Raw genomic sequence first — 26,200 nt, 5'->3', positions numbered from 1 at the left:
GTGTTTCTACTGGGCTTATACCCCAAAGAGATACTAAAGAAAGGAAAGGGACCTGTATGTGCCAAAATGTTTGTGGCAGCCCTGTTTGTAGTGGCTAGAATCTGGAAAATGAAAAGATGTCCATCAATTGGAGAATGGTTGAGTAAATTGTGGTATATGAATGCTATGGAATATTATTGTTCTGTAAGGAATGACCAGCAGGATGAATACAGAGGCGAGACTTACATGAATTGATGCTAAGTGAAATGAGCAGAACCAGGAGATCATTATATATCTCAACAACGATACTGTTTGAGGATGTATTCTGATGGAAGTGGATCTCTTCGATAAAGAGAGCCTTAATTGATCAAAGATGGACAGAAGCAGCTACACCCAGAGAAAGAACACTGGGAAATGAATATAAACTGCTTGCATTTTTGTTTTTCTTCCCAGGTTATTTATACCTTCTGAATTCAATTCTCCCTGTGCAACAAGAAAACTGTTTGGTTCTGCACACATATATTGTATCTAGGATATACTGTAACCCATTCAACATGTAAAGGACTACTTGCCATCTGGGGGAAGGGGTGGAGGGAGGGAGGGGAAAAATCGGAACAGAAGTGAATGCAAGGGATAATGCTGTAAAAAATTACCCTGGCATGCGTTCTATCAATAAAAAGTTATTAAAAATTAAAAAAAAAGAAAAAGAAATAAACAGCAGAACTATAATAGTGGGAGATCTAAACCTTGCACTCTCAGAATTAGATAAATCAAACCGCAAAATAAATCAGAAAGAAGTCAAAGAGGTAAATAGAATATTAGAAAAGTTAGATATGATAAATATTTGGAGAAAACTGAATGGAAACAGAAAGGAGTACATTTTCTTCTCAGCAGTTCATGGAACCTATACAAAAATTGACCATATATTAGAACATAAAAACCTCAAACTCAAATGCATTAAGGCAGAAATAGTAAATGCATCCTTTTCAGACCATGATGCAATGAAAATTATATTCAATAAAAAGCCAGGGGAAAATAGACCAAAAAATAATTGGAAACTAAATAATCTCATCCTAAAGAATGATTGGATGAAAGAGCAAATCATAGACATAATTAATAACTTCACCCAAGAAAATGACAATAATGAGACATCATACCAAAATGTGTGGGATGCAGCCAAGTGGTAATAAGGGGAAATTTCACATCTCTAGAGGCCAACTTGCATAAAATAGAGAAAGAGAAGGTTAATGAATTGGGCTTGCAACTAAAAATGCTGGAAAAGGAACAAATTAAAAACCCCCAGTCAAACACTAAACTTGAAATTCTAAAAATAAAAGGAGAGATCAATAAAATTGAAAGTAAAAAAATGAATTAATTAATAAACCTAAGAGTTAGTTCTATGAAAAAAAACAATAAAATAAAAATCTGATTTAAAAAAGGAAAGAAGAAAATCAAACTTGTTAGTCTTAAAAATGAAAAGGGAGAACTCACCACTAATGAAGAGGAAATTAGAGCAATAATTAGGAGTTACTTTGCCCAACTTTATGCCAATAAATTTGATAACTTAAATGAAATGGAAGAATACCTTCAAAAATATAGCTTGCCCAGATTAACAGAGGAAGAAGTAAATTGACTAAACAGTCCCATTTTAGAAAAAGAAATAGAACAAGCTATTAGCCAACTCCCTAAGGAAAAATCCCCAGGACCAGATGGATTTATATGTGAATCCTACCAAACATTTAAAGAAAAATTAACTCCAAAGCTATATAAACTATTTGAAAAAATAGGGATTGAATGAGTCCTACCAAATTCCTTTTATGACACAGACATTGTACTGATACCTAAACCAGGTAGGTTGAAAACAGAGAAAGAAAATTATAGACCACTCTCCCTAATAAATATTGATGCTAAAATCTTAAGTAAAATATTAGCAAAAAAATTACAGAAAATCATCCCCAGGATAATACACTATGACCAAATAGGATTTATACCAGGAATAGCTCAATATTAGGAAAATTATTAGCATAACTGACTATATCGATAACCAAATTAACAAAAACCATATGATCATCTCAATAGATGCAGAAAAAGCATTTGATAAAATTCAACATCCATTCCTAATAAAAACACTTGAGAGTATAGGAATAAATGGACTTTTCCTTAAAATAGTCATTAGCATATATTTAAAACTGTCAGTAAGCATCATATGTAATGGAGAAAAACTGGAACCTTTCCCAGTAAGATCAGAAGTGAAATAAGATTGCCCACTATCACCATTATTATTTAATATTGTATTATAAATGCTAGTCTCAGCAATGAGTCGAGAAAGAGATTAAAGGAATTAGAGTAAGCAATGAGGAAACCAAACTATCACTCTTTGCAGATGATATGATGGTATACTTAGAGAACCCCAGAGATTCCACTAAAAAGCTATTAGAAATAATTTATAACTTTAGCAAGGTTACAGCATACAAAATAAATCCACATAAATCCTCAGCATTTTTATATATCACCAACAAAATCCAACAGCAAGAGATACAAAGAGAAATTCCATTCAAAATAACTGTTGATAGCATAAAATATTTGGGAATCTATCTACCAAAGGAAAGTCAGGAATGATATGAGCAAATTATAAAATACTTTCCACACAAATAATGTCAGATTTAAATAATTGGAAAAATATTAAGTGCTTTTGGATAGGCTGAGCAAATATAATAGAGATGGCAATACTCCCTAAACTAATCTATTTATAGTGCTATACCAATCAGACTTCCAAGAAAATATTTTAATGATCTAGAAAAAATAACAACACAATTCATATGGAAGAACAAAAGGTCGAGAATTTCAAGGGAATTAATGAAAAAAAATCAAATTAAGTTGACCTAGCTGCACTAGATCTAAAATTATATTATAAAGCAGCAGTTACCCAACCATTTGGTATTGGCTAAGAAATAGACTAGTTGATCAGTGGAATAGGTTAGATTCACAAGACAAAATAGTCAATAACTATAGCAATCTAGTGTTTGACAAACCTAAAGATCCCAACTTTTGGGATAAGAATTCATTATTTAACAAAAATTGCCTGGGAAAACTGGAAATTAGTATGGCAGAAATTAGTCATGAACCCACACTTAACACCATATTCCAAAATAAGATCAAAATGGGTTCATGATTTAGGCATAAAGAATGAGATTATAAATAAATTAGAGGAACACAAGATAGTTTACCTCTCAGATCTGTGGAAGAGGAAGGAATTTATGACTAAAGAAGAACTAGAGATCATTACTGATCACAAAAGAGAAAATTTTGATTGTATCAAATTGAAAAGTTTTTGTACAAACAAAACCAATGCAGACAAGATTAGAAGGGAAACAATAAACTAGGAAAACATTTTTACAGTCAAAGGTTCTGATACAGGACTCATTTCCAAAATATATAGAGAATTGGCAGTAATTTATAAGAAATCAAGCCATTCTCTAATTGATAGGATATGAAGTCAAAGGATATGAACAGACAATTCTCAGACGAAGAAATTGAAACTATTTCTAGCCATATGAAAAGATGCTCCAAGTCATTATTACCAGAGCAATGCAAATTAAGACAACTCTGACATACCACTACACACCTGTCAGACTGGCTAGAATGACAGGGAAAGATAATGTGCAATGTTGGAGTTGTTATGGGAAAACTGATATATTGTTGGTAGAATTGTGAATACATCCAGCCATTCTGGAGAGCAATTTGGAATCATTTATCAGTTGGAGAATGGCTTAATTTCTTATAAATTAGAGTCAATTATGGATGCCCATCAACTGGAGAATGGTTGGGTAAATTGTGGTACATGAATGTTATGGAATATTATTGTTCTGTAAGAAATGACCAGCGGGATGAATATAGAAAGGCTTGGAAAGACTTACATGAACTGATGCTGATTGAAATGAGCAGAACCAGGAGATCATTATATACTTCAACAATGATACTATATGAGTTTGTATTCTGACTGAAGTGGATATCTTCGACAAAGAGAAGATCTAACTCAGTTCCAAGTGATCAATGATGGACAGAAGCAGCTACACCCAGAGAAGGAACACTGGGAAATGAGTGTAAACTGTTGGCATTTTTTTTCTTCCCAGGCTATTTTTACCTTCTGACTCCAATTCTCCCAGTGCAACAAGAGAACTGTTCAGTTCTATATACATGTATTTTATCTAGGATATACTATAACATATTTAACATGTATAAGACTACTTGCAATCTAGGGAAGGGGTGGAGAGAGGGAAGGGAAAAGTCAGAACAGAAGTGAGTGCAAGGGATAATGTTGTAAAAAATTAGGCAGGTATATGTTCTGTGAATAAAAAGTTATAATAAAAAAAAGAAAAAAGAATATGATCTTTTAAAAAGTTGCAATTATGAGATAGGGAGATCACACATTTCATCATATTGTAAAGAAGAAAAACCATGGTCTACTCTTCTTTTTGTAAAAGCAAGGATGCACTAAAATTATGAATATGTTTCTTATCTACACACATTACTTTATAATCTTTTTCTAAATCTTCACCTCATAACTCCTGTTTATCCATTAGGATTAATTCATAATGAAAATCACTGAATTTTTTTATAATTTCCTAATACAGAAAAAAGAAGTTTAAAGTCACTTTCCTGCTATACTATAGTCTCATTATTTCTACTCATTAAAATGTTGATTATATGACTTCCTAGTTTTTGAGAATGCAGCATGGTCTAATTTAATTCTTGTGCCAGGCAGAGCAAATATGGCTAAACAAACAGTAGCTTTATGGCTACTGTTTGATAAGAAGCTTACTAGGTGGCGCTATGGATATAGTGCCATGTCTCCTCTTCCCAAGTTCAAGTCTGGCTTCAGATACTTACTATCCTAAGTAAGTCACTTTATTCAATTTGCTTTGGTTTCCACATCTGTAAAATGCATTGGAGAAGGAAATGGCAAATTACTTCAGTATCTTTGCCAAGATAACGTTCAAAAAGAGTCACAAAAAGTCAGACATGGCTGAAATATGATTAAATTTATCATCAAAATGCTGTACCAATGTTGCATTAATGTGGATGTGAAAATAGAAAGCACTCTTGTCCTCTGAGAAATTATCACATGACTGGACATTTTTGTCTTTTTCTTTTCTTTCTTTTTTCTTTTTTGGTAAAAACTGAATTTCCTTTTTTTGTTCAGACTAGAATTATAAGGAATCCTTTGTGATATACCCCATCACTTAGAGTCATGGGAGTTTTGACATTTTCAGTTTCCAATCTGGGTTTGTTTGCCCTTCCTTAAGCAACCTGGTATGATCACCCCTATTCCTATGGACTTACTATATTGATATTTCCAATCAGTATCGTTCAATGCATTTCAGAACTCTCAAGCTCAGAAAATTGACAAGCTTCAGCCTTCCCAGTAATTGGGATTATAGGTATGTGCTATCTCATATAATCATACATCTTTTTTTACTCCTAGATATTAGAAATATCATTTCTCAGGGATTCATTAGACCCTCACTACACTTGATACTCTCAGAATATTTGCCAGTCACTTGGAAATTATCACCTTCGTGCTTCTATGAAATCTTGATCTCTACCCCTAAACATATATGTCTTATTCAGTTAGTAAAATGTACTTTATTTAATTCCCTCTTGTCCAGAGTCTGGTTTTTCCAAAGGATCAATGAGCTCATATATTAAATGCATCTTTTCTAATCTACTAAGGAAATTTAATGAAGGCCCCTGAATCTTCCCTCCTCTTTCTCCTTTCTATACCCTCAATATCAACTAGATCTATGATATTCTGTTATGCCACAGTTCTGTTTTATTGTCCTGACTCAGTTTCCCTAATTATTCTGATCCAGCCCTGACTCAGTTTCTCTAATTGTTCTGTGTTGGAATCCTTACTAACTGCTAACTAATTAGAGTTGATCTAATCTTACAAGAAGATGTTTTGGGCAGAACCTGAAACAAGGTACTAAGTAGAACTAATTAGTACAATGCTTATGTTTACACCTTTACTCATTGGAGTTCAATGAGTCCACACCTCCCTTGAAGCTCTTTGGGCCAGAGAGCACTATGGGAGAAAGGAGCATAAATAGAGCTTTAATGGGCCAGTCGAAGAAGTTCTTCAGAGTGAAGAAGCTACAAATCAAGATTTCACTGGAATGACATGAAGAGTGGTGCTGGCTCTGGAGGCTGAAGAAAGCAGAGGCAGAAGCAAAGGACAAAGCAGCAAGAGCTCTTGGAACCAAGCAGAGAGATAGGCCTCTAAGCTAACCGGGCTATATTGGAGATAATAAAAGATCTGAACTTTTATCACCTGGCTGCTTTTTGAGAAGAAAAAGCTCACCACATTTTGGCGCCCGAACAGGGACCGATTCAGATCCATCTGAACTAGATCACAACAGTTCTGCTTCAATTTATAACTATCAGCTCAAAGCTCCGTCCTGAAAAACCTCCCTTCCCTTTTTATCAGAATATTTGATAAGGATAAAACATCTTATGTTTTAGAATATCAGAAAGCTTCTCCCTATCCCAAGCTATCGGAATGTCAGATACCATCTTATGAAGATGTCTCTCCCCATCTGTGGTAGTTCACCCCACCCTGTCAGAATCTCGTTCCTGCTCTCAGCATCTGGCATCCACCCCTGCCTCAATCTAACCCCTGAGTCTGAGCCATGTGTATATAGGTCATTGAGAACTCACATTGTTTGCTGGATTCTTGGAGATGATAGTCTCATTCAGCCCTGGGACCAAGACATGGATCCATTTGGTCTCAGTAAATCTCTCCTTTTAAAATAAATTATTAAATACTCTCTAATCCCTATCTTGCCTCAGTTTCTCCAGCATTACAATCCCTTATGTGGAGAACTATAGAATGAAGAAACTCCCTTGTACCTATATTCAGGACAGCATCTTTTCTACAACTTTCTAAATCAAAGATTTAGAAATAAAAGGAACTCAGGGTATGTAAAATCCTACTTATTGAAATTTACATAAACAACAAGAGTTTTCCATTTTCTTTTTTTTTTTTAATAGCTTTTTATTTACAAGTTATATGCATGGATAATTTTACAACATGGGCAATTGCCAACCTTTTATTCCAATTTTTCCCCTCCTTCCCCCCACCTTCTCCCCTAGATGGCAGGATGATCAATATGTGTTAAATATATTAAAGTATAAATTAAATACAAAATAAGCATATATGTCCAAACTGTTATTTTGCTGTACAAAAAGAATCAGATTCTTATTGTACAATTAGCCTGGGAAGGAAATCAAAAAATGCAGATGGGCAAAAATATGGGGATTGGGAATTCAATGTAATGGTTCTTAGTCATCTCCCAGAGTTTTTTTGCTGGGTGTAGTTGGTTCAGTTCATTACTGCTCCATTAGAACTGATTTGGTTCATCTCATCGCTGAAGATAGCCAGGTACATCAGAATTGATCATCATATAGTATTGTTGTTGAAGTATATAATAATCTCCTGGTCATGCTTATTTTCACTCAGCATCAGTTTGTGTAAGTCTCTCCAGACCTTTCTGAAATCATCCTGTTGATCATTTCTTACCAAACAATAATATTCTATAATATTCATATACCACAATTTATTCATCCATTCTCCAATTGATGGGCATCCATTTAGTTTCCAGTTTCTGGCCACTACAAAGAGAGCTGCCACATTCTTGCACATATAGGTCCCTTTCTCTTCTTTAAGATCTCTTTGGAATATAAGCCCAGTAGTAGCACTGCTGGATCAAAAGGTATGAACAGTTTGATAGATTTTGGAGCATAGTTCCAAATTGCTCTCCAGAATGGCTAAATATATTCACAATTCCATCAACAATGTATTAGTGTCCCTATTTTCCCAAATTCCCTTCAACATTCCGTGTTATCTTCCCCTGTCATTCTCGCCAGTCTGACAGGTATGTAGTGGTATCTCAGAGTTGTCTTAATTTGCATTTCTCTGATTAATAATGACTTGGAGCATCTTTTCATATGGCTAGAAATAGTTTCAATTTCTTTGTCTGAGAACTGTCTATTCATATCCTTTGACTTCATATTCTATCAACTGGAGAATGGCTTGATTTCTTATAAATTACTGTCAATTCTCTATATATTTCTCTATATATTTTGGAAATGAGTCCTTTATCAGAACCTTTGACTGTAAAAATGTTTTCCTAGTTTATTGTTTCCCTTCTAATCTTGTCTGCATTGGTTTTTTTTTGTACAAAAACTTTTCAATTTGAAAAATTGTCCTTTGAACCTAACCTATTCCACTGATCAACTAATCTATTTCTTAGCCAATGCCAAATGGTTTTTGGTAACTGCTGCTTTATAATATAATTTTAGATCTGGTACAGCTAGGCCACCTTCATTTGATGTTTTTTTCATTAATTCCCTTGAAATTCTTGACCTTTTGTTTTCCAGATGAATTTTGTTATTATTTTTTCTAGGTCATTAAAATAGTTTTTTGGGAGTCTGATTGGTATAGCGCTAAACAAATAGATTAATTTAAGTAGTATTGTCATCTTTATTATATTTGCTCACCTTATCCAAGAGCACATAATATTTTCCAATTGGTTAGATCAGACTTAATTTGTGTGCAAAGTGTTTTGTAATTTTGCTCATAAAGTTTCTGATTTTCCCTTGGCAGATAGATTCCTAAGTATTTTATACTTTCAGTAGTTACTTTAAAGGGAATTTCTCTTTGTAACTCTGACTGTTGGATTTTGTTAGTGGTATATAAGAATGTTGATGACTTATGTGGGTTTATTTTGTATCCTGCAACATTGCTAAAGTTGTGGATTATTACTAATAACTTTTTAGTAGAATCTCTGGGGTTCTCTAAGTATACCATTATATCATCAGCAAAGAGTGATAATTTGATTTTCTCATTACTTACTCTAATTCCTTTAATTCTTTCTCAACTCTTATTGCCACAGCTAGCATTTCTAATGCAATATTGAATAGTAATGGTGATAGTGGGCAACCTTGATTCACTCCTGATCTTATTGGGAATGGTTATAGTTTGTCCCCATTACATATGATGCTTACTGATGGTTTTAAATAGATGCTACTGATTATTTTAAGGAAAAGTCCATTTATTCCTGTACTCTCAAATGTTTTTAATAGGAATGGATGTTGGATTTTATTAAATGCTTTTTCTGCATCTATTGAGATGATCATATGCTTTTTGTTAATTTGGTTATTAATATGGCCAATTATACTGAAAGTTTTCCTAATATTGAACCAGCCCTGCATTCCTGGTATAAATCCTACTTGATCATGGTGTATTATCCTGGGGATGATTTTCTGTAGTCTTTTTGCTAATATCTTATTTAAGATTTTAGCATCAATATTCATTAGGGAGGTTGGTCTACAATTTTCTTTCTCTGTTTTCAACCTACCTGGTTTAGGTATCAGTACCATGTCTGTATCATAAAAGGAATTTGGTAGGACTCCATCAATCCCTATTTTTTCAAATAGTTTATATAGCATTGGAGTTAATTTTTCTTTAAATGTTTGGTAGAATTCACATGTAAATCCATCTGGTCCTGGGGATTTTTTCTTAGAGAGTTGGTTAATAGCTTGTTCTATTTCTTTTTCTAAAATGGGACTGTTTAGACTATTTATTTCTTCCTCTGTTAATCTGGGCAAGCTATATTTTTGAAGGTATTCTTCCTTGCATTTAAGTTATCGAATTTATTGGCATAAAGTTGGGCGAAGTAACTCTTAATTATTGCTCTAATTTCCTCTTCCTTAGTGGTGACTTTTCCCTTTTCATTTTTAAGACTAACAATTTGATTTTCTTCTTTTCTTTTTCGAGTTTTCCATTTTTTAAGACTCTACCTTCTCTTTTTTCATATGTTAAGATTGCTTCCAGAGACAAAACACTTATATTTCCTAACCCAAAGAAAGAATTGACTCTACAATTAGGTTTCACAGACTACAATTAGAACAATGCTATCTTGACAAGTAGGAAAAGTAGGTAGATATATATATAGATAGATAGATAGATAGATAGATATAGATAGATAGATATAGATAGATATAGATATATCTATCTATATATAGATAGATAGATAGATATGTTTTTCTTCCTTGTAGACATTTTCCATGCTAGATGTAATAGTCATATTCCCAACTGGAAACCCTTTGAATTAGGTCATTATCTTCCTATTCCATTGTCAAATGGACTCAGAGAGGGATCAACAACCACTAACATTGTATAGAAAATTTTAAAAAATTATTTTTAAGGAAATAACAATAGCTGATATTTATATAGTTCTTTAAGGTTTACAGAGTAACTTCCTCAGGACAGTATTAGGAAATAGATTTTACATTGACTTTGGTCTTCAATTTACAGATAAGGAACAGATTGTAAAAGGCTAAATTATTTCCCTCTGGTCACATAGCTAGTGATTACCTGAGTGAGAAGTTGAATCCTGGTCTTCTGTCTCTGAGATCCCTGCTTTAAAAAACTAACTAGCCACTAATTTGATAGTTAAAAACCCTATGAAGAAAAGCTTGGGAGTGATGGCTGGGAGTGGAGTGGAGATTATAAAATCACTAATTCAAAGATCACAGAACGTTAAAGCTAGAAGGTCCCTTTAGAGATTTCCTAGTCCCTCTCCTCTTGCCTCAATTACAGATGAAGGAAACTGGCCTAGGGTGGTGAAGTAGCTTGAAACAGGAAAATGACTAATGCCTAAACATCCCTTTGGCCACACTGCCATCTGAAATATTTTACACTGGTGAAATTCAGCATTCTCAGCTGAGGCTGAGCCCTCTCTAGTCACTTTTTCCACATAGCTGCAAAGATTAAAATTCCTGCCTGGTGGCATGTAAGTTTATCCACCCCTGACTCAATCTAACCACTGAGTCTGAGCCATTTCATATATATTTATATATTTACAGATTATCTGAACTCTTGTGAAAATTTTCTTATGATTAAGTAAAAACATTAAGCAAATCTAAACATTCTACATCTATAGCTTCCCTTGCCATTGCCACTTCTCTATTTTTTAAAGTGCATATTTTTAAGTGACCAGATTAATTTTCTCTCTTTCATCCTTTATCATATTGAGGAATGGCAGAATAAACTCTTGTATGCAAATGTGATAAATTATTATTGTACAGTAATATATGATGAAATAAATGATTTCAAAGAGACATGGAATATTTATGTGAATTAATTTAGAGCAAAGTGAGCACAGTAGAAGAATTTATACTATAGCATCAATATTTGAAAAAAGAACCATTTTGAAATCTTTTATAAAATATTCAGGAATGAGATGAGCAAAACCAGATAGAAAATTTATAAAATAACCAAAAAATTGTAAAAACAAAACAATTTTGAAAGCCATAAGCAGTCATATTCTAATACTAATCCCACTAAAGGATAATTAGTCACAGAGTCTGGTCAGAGAACATGAACAAAAATCAGTAGAAATATTATATAAATTTTATATAAACATATATACTCAAAATTGCTTAGAATAAAAAACAGGGCATTGTTTTTATATGTTTTGTAATTCTTATTCAGAAAAATTGTATCATTTTAAATGTCACTAATAATTCTGGATCTCAGTTCCTCATATGTAAAATGCTGAGGATGCATGTCCTCTAAGGTCCCTTGTAGCTTTAAATTTATGATCTGGAATTAAAACCCATGGCTCTCGGCATTTATTTCAGAGATATTTCTATTATAGCAAAATGTTTTTGCTGCTGCAGAACTTTAAACCCTTTCTGTTACTTTCTTTTCTGAGTTCTGGCTCAGTTGGCTTAGAGAATAGTATTAAAATACTTCATGATTTGGGAAAGGAAAATATGCCTAATTCTTGAATGGGGTTCAAATCCCAGAAATCCTGCTTTTATGAATAATCAAAATAAATATCTAGGGGCAGCTAGGTGGCCCAGTGGATAGAGCACCAGCCCTGAAGCCAGGGGAACCTGAATTCAAATCTGGTCCTAACATTTCCTAGCTGTGTGACTCTGGGGAAGTCACCTAACTCCAATTGACTCAGCAAATAAATAAATAAATATCTAAAAATCTAGACAAAGTATTTTGTGATTGTCATAAGTGTTTATATACTTACTAAAACACAAATTATAGGGGAAGGAGCTCAAATGATTATGTTATCATTTCCTCCCCAAAAGATAGCACAAAAGCTATACTCTTGAAGGAATCACAAAAACAAACAAGCAAGCAAACAAAAACACTTTCTTGCTTCAAAGATTAGTGATTTTGGTTTGGATGAGTCTTCCACAAAGATTCTTGTACATTATTCCATAGCTAGTAAATGTCTAAAGCAGTAGTCAAATTCACATCCTCTTGACTCCACTTTAGTTATTACACTACCCTCATTATGCAGAGGAACTAAGCTAAGGAGACAGGGCTGATGAATAATTATTGAAGATAAGAAGTGAGAGTTGGAAGACTAAAGAGAAAAAAATCCAGATAATCATGAAGAAAGACAAAAAATATTAAAAAGAAACCGATTTTCTCCTCTCCTCATAAAAAGTAGAAAATTGCTATATTTCTAATAGAATTTATTATCTTAAACACCTCATAAGAAAACAATCCAGTCATGGCATTAGAAACTCAAGACCATTTTTGTTTTGTTCACTTTGGTTTTATTTGAATTTTTTTAAAAATCAGCTTTTCTGGAATCTAGTACTAGAACCCACCATTTCTAGAGCAGAATGCTTTATGAGCAGTCAGTATGCCAATATGCTGATTTCCACCCTGTCACTGTCACAGATTATTTCCAAAACAAACATTACTCATCTATGGAAAGTATTCAAGATCTAGTACTTTCATCAGTGAGAAATGAATTTGTTCATTTGAAGAACTGAATATTAATAATAAGGGAGTCAGAGCAACTTGAGCCTGTCACTTGAAATGGCTATTCCTGATCCGTTATTATGAATCTATGAGTAATTTACAAGGAAATATTCTTAATATGCTCATAATACATATAAAATAAATAGTAAATAATATGAAGTTCTGGGAAATAATTGGAAAATGTTCATTTGAGTGGCAAAAAGAGAATTCTTTTTTTTAAGTAAAGTCAACCACTTGTCTGAACAACAGAGGGAATGTTTGGATTCTTTAACTGTAGAACTGTGGAATTTTAGAGCTAGAAAGGGCTTGGAAGACATGATATTTTTTTATTGATACTGCCAGAAAAAAAAAAAGATAAATTCTCCCAGACTACTAGTGGCATTCTATCAAACCTCTCCTCTTGTTTGCCAACAACTCAATACATGTGGAATTAGATTATTATCTAATCCAGTGGATTCTGTGGTAGATTAGATTCCATAGGTTTCACCTGGAATAAAATATCTCAAGAGCACAAGAAATCAGAATTCATCTTTAATCAGTTCGCGGAATTGGCATGGGTAATTTGAGTCCATAACCAGAAGACCATACTATTCACAAGCAAATAAGACAGACCAACCTATAGGAGCCAAGAATGTTCTTGGATAATAGAACTATAATCTTCCCTCTTTGGCAATGGGAACAGCTCCAACCTTATCAATGGACAAAGTCTTACACTTAATGTGCCATCTTGCCTTATTGGTTCAAACTAATGTAGCCAAACAATATGCAAAGCATTGTGTCTTGTGATGCAGAAGACTATTATAAGAGAATTTTCATCATTTGAATAGTGTTATTCTAACGGCCCTCTCTCTTTCTTATGAGCCAGACATTTTCTAAAGGTAGGAATGACTCATGCAAACCAATGGAATTCCCCAATGACATGTCACCTTCCTTCAAATTTCTTCTTTTGGAGGTGTGTATATGTTAGGCAATTAGAATTAAGTGACTTCCTTTGGGTCACATAGCTAGTAAGTATCAAGTGTCCAGGGCCAGTACTCTACCCACTGTACCACTTAGCTGCCTCCTTCTTTCAGATTTAAATTGGGGAATGAAAGTTCATCAGGAGGTTGTGGAACTTGAAACTATATTCATCACAATTCTTATAAGGGAGAATAATTAAAGAGTGAAGAGTCCCAGAAACTATCTAATATAATCTGTAAAACCTAGGTTCTGTGGTAAACTTCAGAGATAGCATTGTCACAAGTTTTTGCAAAAGATATTCTAAGAGCAGTCTAGAATAATTCAACCATCCAGCATTTATTTATAATGAATTGGCTACGTGCCAGGCACTGTAAATACAAGGAGGAAAAAGGAACTATCCCTGTCTAAATTCCATAGGATTCATAGACTCAAGAGACAGAAATTATGATCACATTCTAAAAAGCCCAACCAAAGTATTAATATAATCAGAAAGTCAAGAAGCAAAACTTCATGTCTGTTTATTAAAATTGATTTGTACTCAGTTATCAATTCATAATTATTTAGAATCATAGTATCTTTAATTCAAAACAGTATTAGATATATGAAATCTGTGGAATATTTTAATTCTTCAAATTTATTTGAATACTTTAAAAAATGTTTAATTATCTTTTAATCATCTACCAAGGATGAATTAGAATGACCTTGAACAAGTTACATATGTGTGTTTGCATAGCTTTATATTTTTTATGCACTGTTCCAAGTTGGATCAAGTGTGAGAATCTAATAGTGAATAAAATACATATTATGACACAGTAAGCATATTAATGAAGGCAGCTTGATGGTGCAGTAGATAGAGTGCCAAGCTAAGTTTGGCTGGATTCAAGTTCAAGAAGACTCAGCTTCCTGAGTTCAAACCTGGTCCCAGATATTAATCACTTACTAACTGTGTGATCCTGAGCAAGTCATTTTACCCCATTTCCTCACCAAAACCAAATCAAACCAAACCAAAAAAAATGAAGAAATGCATGGTGGACATAAGTAGATGGTTGCATGTTATCAATGATGGCTTATATGTAAGAACCAATGCAAAATGTGTCATTTTTATGGGAAATGTAAGATTAGATTGTACATTCATTTAAAAAGAGAAAAAAAAAAAGACTTGTAGACAGCCAAAATATTCCACAGATTTCTACAAATCCAAAGGAGACCTAGAAAAGTCTCCAATATGCTGGATGGAACTTCTATGAAATATTCATGGAAGGAAACTGACAAGAATGATTAAAAGGTGAGAAGTCATAGTTGGACTGCTATGTGTATCATTTGAGGCAACACTCACATTAATGAGATCACACAGAATTGATATCTATTTAATTGATATGAAATGGAGCTCTTATTTGGCTAACATTTTCCAAAGTAGAACACTTATGCCAAGGAAAAATATGAGACTATAATTAATATATTATAACTTATAACATGTAAAACTGCCATGTAAAAAGCATTCAGTTTGCACAGAAGCATGGGTAATCAATATGGCAGCATGATTAGCAGAGGTCACCCATGTAGAATTGAAATCTCTGATCAAAATACTTCTCTTCTTATAGCGCTCCCAAGACTCCTGGTTACTTAGCCATTTCTGAACATAATAAGCATATTTATCCTATTTTTCTCTTCCAAAGATTACTGAGTTTTGAAGTGCCTCGAAGGAAACCACAGTTGCCAATAAAACCATATACATAGGGGATAAAAACTACAACTCAATTTGACATTCGGCTCCCACAACAAGGACATCATCCAGAAGAGGCTCTGTTAACTATTAGGAGGACTAAAGTAAGACACTTCTTTTCTTTGACTCAGCTGAGGAAAAATAATTCAGAAAAACTGGAGAAAGACTGAATTCATGCAGCAGAGGGAAGTAACACACATTGGGGGTGGGGGAGAGAGAGAGAGAGAGAGAGAGAGAGAGAGAGAGAGAGAGAGAGAGAATATGATAATATGAACTTTTTTTGAGAAAACACAATTTGTGCATCTATGACTGCAATTTAAATCAGAGGGCTTGACTCTGAGATCAGCTCTACCCAGACTATTTATAATAGTTTATAAAATTATATGCAACTGTAAATTCTAAGGTCATAAGCAACATTGTAAGTTCAAATCTTGAATTCCTAAGCAAAAATGTTTAGAAATGCTTCCCTTATATGATAATAGGTAATGGGAATAAAGCCTGTGATTTGATTTCATTAATATAAGGAATTCACAGCTAAGTAATCTAACAATATAGGTTGGCACTTTATATATAGATCATTTTTGTCTCAAGTCTACTTCCTTTTCTGGGGCTTTCTTTAATTTTAGGACTGTTTGAAATAAAGTAATATTTGTGTTTTTATCCTCTTTTGGAAATATTCAATTGACTCAGAAATTGAGAATATACTTAGATATACTTAATTGTGGGTATATTCAGAAACTGAGAAATTATACATGAGGTCCACATATAGTGTTGGGAGTAATGATGCTCCATCCTTGGATCAATCTTAACCATCGTTATATATATGGACATCAGATTAAAGTTCATAATGCCCAGAGACCTCTGGAGTTATCTCTACATCCAGTTAATGCACCTTGGATTTTGGATTTAATATTTGTATTGAAGCCAGTTTGAACTGGCTCAGAAAGCATATTATTAAACTTTCAGTGTGAGAATATATCCTTATTTCAATTTCATGCATGTTTTTTTTTCTTTCCTGGAGAGCAGGTTGTTAAGCATCACCCATTACAAATTGCTAGATCTGATTTTAATGCAACTACATCTAAATCCCACTTTGCTGCCACACTTCACTTCCCAAATACTGCCCCAATTCCACAGATCTAAATGATCCCTGAAGTGTACAGTGATATAACTTGCTGATAACAGGTGATAAATGAGAAGGAAATCTCAAGTTCCCTAGAGACAAAAAAGGACCAATAGGAACAGGTATACATTGATATATTCTAAATGTATTTTGGCAATCTCCAGATCCAGTCACAAGAATCCTAAAGTCAACAATGGTGACCCAACTACTTAAAACTTACCACAGATGATATTCTGAATATTTTCACTGCAAATATTTGGAGACTCTTTCTAGCAATCTGTCCATCCATGATATATCTCTGTGTGTGTGTGTGTGTGTGTGTGTGTGTGTGTGTGTGTGTGTGTGTATTCCTAAAATTTAGAGCTGGAAGAAATCTTGGAGGTCAGCACGTCCAATCCTCTAATTTTACAGATAATTAAATTGAGGAATTGAGGATCAGAAAAGTTGTGACTTGGATAAGGTCACACAGTAAGTGAATGAAGCAGGAATTGAATCCAGGTTTTCTTGATTCCAAGATCAGCACTCTCTTTGCTGTTCCATGCTATCTCTACAAATATAAGAGCAGTGGGATGCATGATTTGAGACATAAATTGTGTGTGAGAGCCCAGAAGCTAAACAATAGAGATCAAGTTTCAGATGTGAGTAAAGGAAGCTGCCTACATGAAAATGATTACATAGTGCATTTGATACTACGCATCTCCACTGAAAGGTTTTCTGTGCGTGCGTGTGTGTGTGTGTGTGTGTGTGTATTTTTACAATGCTCTTTTTAATGAATTTAATGTATTTTTATTTGAACTAATATCAAGTTATTATACAAGTAAATAAATCTCTTCCTTTCCTTCAGGTACTAGCACCAATCTCATTGAATTCCAGTTGAAAACCCTTTAATCTCATAGTGTAGAGGGAAGAGAATAAGGCAGCTAAACAAAAGGGGAAAAAATGGCTTTTATGGCTCTGAAAATTTTTGCAAAGGGAACAAGTATTAAGAAGGAAGATACAAAAAAGAAAAAAAAATTAAGGATTACATAACTTATTTATAAGCAACACATCTATTCTCTCTTTCCCATTTTTGTCTAGATTTATAGAATTAAAAACAAGTAACTACTTTTAACAATGCATTATACAATATTTGTAATGATTATTTGACAACAAATATTATGGAATGCCAAAAATGCCCTGTAGAACTCTGAGGAGGTTTGCCTTCAATATACTATGACTGCTTGTCCTTTTCACTAATATATTATTTGAATCTTGGGCCAAGTGCTAAAAATAGAAAGACAGATAGACAGAATCCTGCCAATTTCATTTCTTTGGGAGGATAGGTAATTATCATGACATTCCTAGACAGAAAACAAAACAAAAGAAAAGAAAAACAGTCCATTGAGAAACATTTGCAATGGACAATGGAAGTTCCAGAGAATACTACCCCTGCTTGTTAAACTACATCTGCTGGTATGTGGAAGATGGAGCCCCCAATATAGACAAAGTCCTGGTTCTCAGGTATGATAATAATCTTAACTTTCATTGTGCTAGAGAACCAAGGCTGTAATTTCCTTTTTCAGCCTGACAGAAATACCACAGTGTAGTACTGAACTATATGCAACTTTTAGTTATTAATATCATACTTCAAGAGTGAGTTAGATATAGCCTCATAAATACCATAGAATGCAATTCCTAAGAAAGATGATTGGGAGAAAGCTTCTGGGCATCTGAACCTCTCTTTGTCAGTGATGATTACCTAGATTTAGCAGTGGTCATTTCCTGCTTAATGTCTAAGACAATATAACACAGCTTCTCCTTTATATCAAAGACAATTCCCTTTTGGCTATAATTTTAGAAGTATAAACTCTGAGTTGCGATCTCCATGAGCTAATCTGCTTGGTCACTCACCATCAATCCAATGCAGCTAGGAAATGATATGGCATGGCCTGGCATAATTTTTAGTCATAAGATAGTATATTTATCATTATCAATGTTTCTCATTATAGTAGTAATATAATCATATAGACATAGTAGCCTGAGATAAATGGCTGGGGGTGTTAAAGGTCTTCAACTTGCTTTGCACTGGGTTTTTATCAGTTGACTTTGGGCTGAAAGGAACTTCTGTTAGCAGCACAAGGTCTTCTTCAGAGACTTATTGTAGAAATTATGGTACCAGATCTTCTCCATGTTGTCCCATTTGGTGACCATGGCATGGTTATCTGGAGTGTCCAACAATATGTGGGAAGACTGTCTAAAGGGCATCCTATTTTGAAAAAAAAATAAATCTGTATAATCTAGAATCACTGTCAACAATGAAAGCAGCAATATCATTTTCTATCTATCTACTATGTGGTAGGAATTGTACTAAGTACTGGAGATACAAAAAGAAGCAAAATTCAGTAATTCCTGTCCTCTACGAGTTTACAATCTAATGGGAGAGACAACATGGTAATAACCATATACAAACATGACAAATAAGATATAATTAAGAAGACATTAGAATCAAGGGAATGGTGGAAAGGGATTCTGTAGAAAGAAACCATCTGTAGAAGATGGGATTTTTAGTTGGGACTTAAAATTAGTCAGGAAAGCTCATAGATGAAGATGAGGATGGAGAGGATTCTAGACATGAAGACTGGTCAGAGAAAGCCAAGAGCTAAAAGTTGGAGTGTATTGTTTGAGGAATAACCAGAGTATCACTAGATCTAAGAATATGTTGCAAGGAATAAGATGCAAGAAGACTGGTTAGGTAAAAGGGGTCTAAGTTGTGAATAGCTTTACACCAAGCAGATGATTTTGTATTTGATTCTGAAAGTGATAGGGAGTTACTAGAAGTGATAGGGAGCTACAAAAGGTTTTGAAAAAGAGAGGGTAACATGATTGAACGTGTGATTTTGGGAAAAAAAACACTTTAGTGGCTTAATGGAAGATGTATTGGAAGGATAGAACTGAGGTGGGTAGTCTAGGAATAAGGTAAAGAGGACTTGGATCAAAGGAAAATTAGAAACTTTATGAGCAAAACTACAAAACACTTTCCACACAAATTAAATCTGCTCTAACTAATTAGAAAAACATTAAATGCTCTTGGATAGGGTGAGCAAATACACAAAGATGACAATACTACCTAAACTAATCTATTTGTTTAGCGCTATACCAATCAGACTCCCAAAAAACTATTTTAATGCTCTAGAAAAAATAACATCAAAATTCATCTGAAAAAACAAAACGTCAAGAATTTCAAGGGAATTAATGAAAAAAACAAAGCAGATCTAAAATTATATTATAAAGCAGCAGTTACCAAAAACCATTTGGTATTGGCTAAGAAATAGATTAGTTGATCAGTGGAATACGTTAGGTTCAAAGGACAAAACAGTCAATAACTTTAATACTCTAGTGTTTGACAAACCCAAAGACCCCCGCTTTTGGCATAAGAACTCACTGTTTGACAAAAATTTCTGGGAAAATTGGAAACTAGTATGGCAGATACTAGGTATTGACCCACACTTAATACCATACACCAAGATAAGGTCAAAATGGGTTCATGACCTAGGCATAAAGAATGAGATTATAAATAAATTAGAGGAAGATAGGATAGTTTACCTTTCAGACCTGTGGAAGAGGAAGGAACTTATGACCAAAGAAGATCCAGAGATCATTATTGATCACAAAATAGAAAATTTTGATTATATCAAATTGAAAAGTTTTTGTACAAACAAAACTAATGCAGACAAGATTAGAAGGGAAGCAATAAACTGGGAAAACATTTTTACAATCAAAGGTTCTGATAAAGGCCTCATTTTGAAACTATATAGAGAATTGACTGTAATTTATAAGAAATTAAGCCATTCTCCAATTGATAAATGATCAAAGGATATGAACAGACAATTCTCAGACGAAGAAACTGAAACTATTTCTAGCTATATAAAAAGATGCTCCAAGTCATTAGAGAAATTCTTTCACAGAGAAATTCAAATTAAGATAACTCTGAGATACCACTACATACCTGTAAAAGTGGCTAGAACAACAGGGAAAGATAATGCACAATTTTGGAGGGGATATGGGAAGACAGGGACACTGATACATTGTTGGTGGAATTGTGAATATATCCAGCCATTCTGGAGAGCAATTTGGAATTATGTTCAAAAAGTTATCAAACTGTGCATACTTTTTGATCCATCAGTATTACTACTGGGTTTATATCCCAAAGAGATTTTAAAGAAGGGAAAAAGACCTGTATGTGCAAGAATGTTTGTGGCAGCCCTCTTTGTAGTGGCCAGAAACTGGAAACTGAGTGGATGCCCATCAATTGGAGAATGGCTGAATAAATTGTAGTATATGAATATTATGGAATATTATTGTTCGGTAAGAAATGACCAACAGGATGATTTCAAAAAGTCCTGGAGAGACTTAAATGAACTGATGCTGAATGAAAGGAGTAGGACTAGGATATCATTATATATATCAACAACAATACTATATGATGATCAATCCTGATGGACGTGGCCCTATTCAACAATGAGATGAATCAAATCAGTTCCAATAGAGCAGTAATGAATTGAACCAGCTATATCCAGCAAAAGAACTCTGGGAGATAACTATGAACCGCTACATAGAATTCCCAATCCATCTATTTTTGTCCGCCTGCATTTTTGATTTCCTTCACAGCTAATTGTACACTATTTCAAAGTTCGATTATTTTTGTACAGCAAAATAACTGTTTGGACATGTATACTTATATTGTATTTAATTTATACTTAACATATTTAACATGTATTGGTCAACCTGCCATTTGGGGGAGGGGGTGAGGGGAAGGAGTGGAAAAATTGGAACAAAAGGTTTGGCAATTTTCAATGCTGTAAAATTACCCATGCATATAACTTCTAAATAAAAAGCTATTAAAAATTAAAGTTATGGTCAGAAATATTTATAAAAAAGAGGACTTGGATCAAAGTGGTAGAAGTGTCAAAGATCAGAAAGAAGTGAATTCAAGAGCTCTTGCAATAGTGAAAGTGACAGATCTTGGTAACAGATTGGATACAGGAAAGTAAGAAATAGTGAGAGGTTGAATCAAAGATTATTTGCTGGCCTGAGGCAGTGGAAAAAATGGTGTTGCTCTCAACAATAATATGGAAGTGGGAGAGGTCATTGCAGGGAAAGATGAGTTCAGTGTTGGACATGCAGGGTTTAAGATACCTGCTAGACATCCATTTGAAAATGTCTAAAAGACAGTTGGAAATACAAGTTTGTAAGTTAACAGAGATCTTAGAGCAGGATTGGTAGATTTGAGAATCAACAGCATAGAACTGATAATTAAATCAACAAGAGGCAATGAGATCATCAAGTGAAGAAGTCTATAGCAAGAAGAGAAGAAGGTCAGAACTTGTAGGAAATCTACAGTTAGTGGTCATGATTTAAATGAGGATATCTGGATTTGGGGAATATCATTCTCTCTGGGTTCTTCTCCAAATCATTTGACTGAGAACTCAGAGAGAATGGTATCCCAAAAATCCAGGTTGAAAAGAATATCAAGAAGAGGAGGATCTACCCATCTTTAAAATGTAAGATGAGCTGAAGGTGAGAAAAATTTTGAACTTTTATATTTATATCCCAAGTAATTTGCACCAATGCTTTGTACATGGAATTATTCACTCACTCAACTCATTTATTAATGAACTATGGTTTTTGAGCTTGTTCTTTATTTCAGGAGACTTGTATGCCTGGTTCTCTTTTGCTGCCTTAGTATTCAGGCAGTAATCAAAGAATCAATTTTGTATGGTGGAGATGTTCCTAAATGGGCCAATAGCACTACACAGTTCTGTGATCCAGAGTTGAGTTACACTGAGTGTATGACCTTTCCTTCCTCATGTGCTTCACTGTCAGTTTCTTATAACTGTATGTTCATTCTTCACATAAATATTGGGTACATTGATGGGAGAGTGTGATCCAGTTTTATTTATGTATTGTGAGGTACTTTATTATTTATGTATTTGCTTTAACATACTAACATTTATAATATCCTTTATTTTACTTTATTATAAAAGTTCTGTTTATAAGATTCTATTTATTAATGGTTCTGTTTATGATTTAAAAGTATCATTATTGTAAGAAGCTGTGTTAATCACATCCTGTGTCATTTGGGCAACTAATTATGTAGCTATAAACCATATTGGATAAAGGTTCACAAATTAAAGTGGTGAGTAGGGTAAATATATTATCCCTCCACAGAACTAACCTTAGGATCCAAGGAAAAAAGGAAAGAGAAAGGAGTTAGGAAATGAGGGAAGAGAAAAGGGGGAGGTAGAAAGAAACAAAGAAAGAAATGAAAGAAGGCAGGAAGGAAAGAAGGGAAGAAGGGAAGGAAGGAGAGAGAAAAGGATGTAAAAAGAGATAAAAAGATGGAAGGAAGAAATAAAGAAAGAAGAAAACACAGATAAATAAGATAGTCAAATGTGAAAGGTTGGTTCATTGCTTTGAAAACATTAAACAAAATGTATGATGAAAGAAAGAAAGAAAAGAAGGAGGGAAGGAAGAAAGAAAGGAAGGAAGGAAGGAGGGAAGGAGGGAAGGAAGAAAGGAAGGAAGAATGGAAGGAAGAAAGGAGGGAAGGAAGGAAGAAACAAAGAAAGAAATGAAAGAAGGAAGGAAGGAAAGAAGGGAAGGAAGGAGAAAGAAAAGGAAGTAAGAAGAGATAAAAAGATGGAAGGAAGAAATAAAGAAAGAAGAAAACACAGATACATAAGATAGTCAGATATGAAATGTTGGTTCATTGCTTTGAAAACATTACAAAATGTTTGATGAAAGAAAGAAACAAAGAAAGGAAGGAAGGAAGGAAGAAAGAAAGAAAGGAGGGAAGGAGGAAAGAAGGGAAGGAAGAAAGGAAGGAAAAAAGAAAGAGAGGAAGGAAGGAAGGAAAGAAGGAAGGAAAGAAAGAAAGAAAAAAAGAAAAAGAGAGAGAAAGAAAAGAAGGAAGGAAAAAAGGATGGAAAGAAGGATGGGGAGAGAAAGGAAGAAGAAAAACACAGATACATAAGATTATCAAATATGAAATGATGGTTCATTGCTTTCAAAACATTAAACAAAATGTATGATGTTATTCTTTAATTTTGTAGTTATTTTTGGTAACAATAGAATGTAAGGGATTAGAAGAAAAAGCTGCTTCAGTCTTTAGCCTTCTAAATTCCTGTGCAATGAACATTATAAAAAAAGAATAAATATTTATTGTGCTTCACCATGAGCATTCTTACCTATTCTCTCCCAAAGGGACTGCAAGGTGGTGATCTTAAGAAAGAATTCTGAGAAAAGAATCAGAGCTTTTTAAAGAGCGATTAGGTTCATTGCTTATGACAGTCATGGAAACTATGAGTCAACTTTGTTCCCTTACAGAAAATTGGGATTTTGAAACAGATACAAGGTTAGTACCTTGTAACCATCACTGTGCAGGTCTGAAATCGTCCTATTTGGTGTTTTTCTTGTAAACCTATAAAATTTTTCAGTTGAAAACTGCACTTACAAACTATTTTAGACAAGTAGAAACAACAATTTCAGATTCAGAGAAGCTTTAGGAAAAAAATCCCAAGGTTGCCCTTTTTCATAAGAGTTTTTAGGAGATGCCCTTTGAATAGAAACACATTGAGAGGGAGTAGAAAAAATAATATTCACAATACATGGATGAAATCAGTGGAAAATTTTTTCTGTTTTTATAATGGACAGAGAAAGTATGGAATACTAGATAGAGAGTATGGCTCTAATCCTGCCCCTGACACATATTTGCTGTATGGCCCTGGATACACAAAACTTTAGAGAGATCTCTATGACTTTCTATTTCAGATAAAGTCATGCAATGGTATGTAAAGTTGCAATGGTAGAGAAATTTTTTTTTTATTTGAGATTTCTTTATTTCAATGAAATCACCAGTCTAGTCTCTATTCTTGATCAATAATATATGTACATATTATTGGTCAAGTCCCTCAAGACTGGTTTAAAATTTTTTTCATTTAAAAGATATCTTATTAGGAGGTACAATCCATGAGTTTTCCAACTCTGAGATTCTAAGAGTTTGTTAATGCCTAACTTAAAAATGAACTAATGCCTAACTTTATTTTTTAATTGATACATACAGTTGAGTGAGAAGAGATGAAGCTTAATGATAAAGAACTTGCTATAAAAAGATGCCAAAGAAGATATCTATTTTCCCTTTAATGTGTGCTATGTTGAAAAATATAGAAATACCTTAATTACATATAGTCTTAAAATTTCAAGAATAATTTTTCACATACTTTCCCATTTGATACTTAAAAACTTCTAAGGTAAATAGGATTGGGCTTATAGTGTTGGTTTTTAAAAAATAAATGATATTTCATAGCATGGCAGGTGAAATGACCAGCTCAAAAGACATTTTCATTCTTATCTTCTGGTAGGGACTCCAAATCCGAGGGACTTCAAATCTTGCTTTTAAAACTTACTACCTGGGCAACTCTAAGCAAGTTATTTAGTTTGCCTCAGTTCTTCATCTGTAAAATGAACTGGAGAAGGAAATCACAAAGCATTTCAGTATCATTGCCAAGAAAACTCCAAATGGGGTGATGAAGCATTGCATATGACTGAAATAATTGAACAATAAAAATATAATATCTTCTGGATTTTTTAAAATAGATTTGGACATGACCATGTACTCAGGCTGCTTATAAAATGAATTGTTTTTTGAAAAGCATCAAAAATACTTTGACATTCCTGGGATGTCCCAATTAGAGACAAGAGTCAGCAAACTGAGGTCACAATGAGTACCAGAAGTCAAACAGCAACTTCTGCCAAACATCAAAGTTGTTCCAGAGCTACCTTATGCTAGTTATATGTACTTTTAGGTAGATGTAAAAGCAGTGTAATTTCTCTCATGTCATGAAGGTAATGGTGGCCAAAGTCTTTTCTAATCTCTCCCATTACCCACTTTAAAAACATATTTTACATATATCAAAATTATATTATATATTTATATACATGTTTAAAACATATACATGTATAAATGTGTGTTTGTATAGAGGTTTTTATGTATTTTATATATACATACTTCTATAATACATATATGGCACCTGGCACACAATAGATAACAGATTCTTGTTGCTTCATTAACTAAATTCCTTGAATTGAAAGCCAAGAATCTCTGAGAGTCCCTGAAATGGAATCTCATCAGTGGACTGGTAAATGTTTAACAACTGTCTCTCTGCTGGGGTGGGGCAGAATAGAGTATATATGATGCACTTATAAGTTTAATTTGCTTTATATCCATTTATATCCATCACTTAAGTTCAAACAATCAAACAATAAGTCAGTTCCTGAGTTTAAGATTTGCCAATTTCATAGGTATAACTCAGTCAATAAGCATTTATTAAACACTTATTATGTGCTAGACACTGTGCTAAAAACTAAGAATTCAAAAGGAGGCAAAAGACAGTTCCTAGTTTCAAGAAATCCACAATTGAATAGGTGCAATTGCTCACATTTTGTAGCTGATTTCCAGTACACCCCAGGATTAAACCCTTACCCAGAACAAAGGAACAAATAGGATTAAGAAGAAAGA

Source organism: Antechinus flavipes, chromosome 6, assembly GCF_016432865.1.
Source record: "Antechinus flavipes isolate AdamAnt ecotype Samford, QLD, Australia chromosome 6, AdamAnt_v2, whole genome shotgun sequence".
Classification (NCBI taxonomy): Eukaryota; Metazoa; Chordata; class Mammalia; order Dasyuromorphia; family Dasyuridae; genus Antechinus; species Antechinus flavipes.
The sequence above is the reverse complement of the archived record's forward strand: the minus strand, read 5'-3'. Positions refer to the sequence as shown.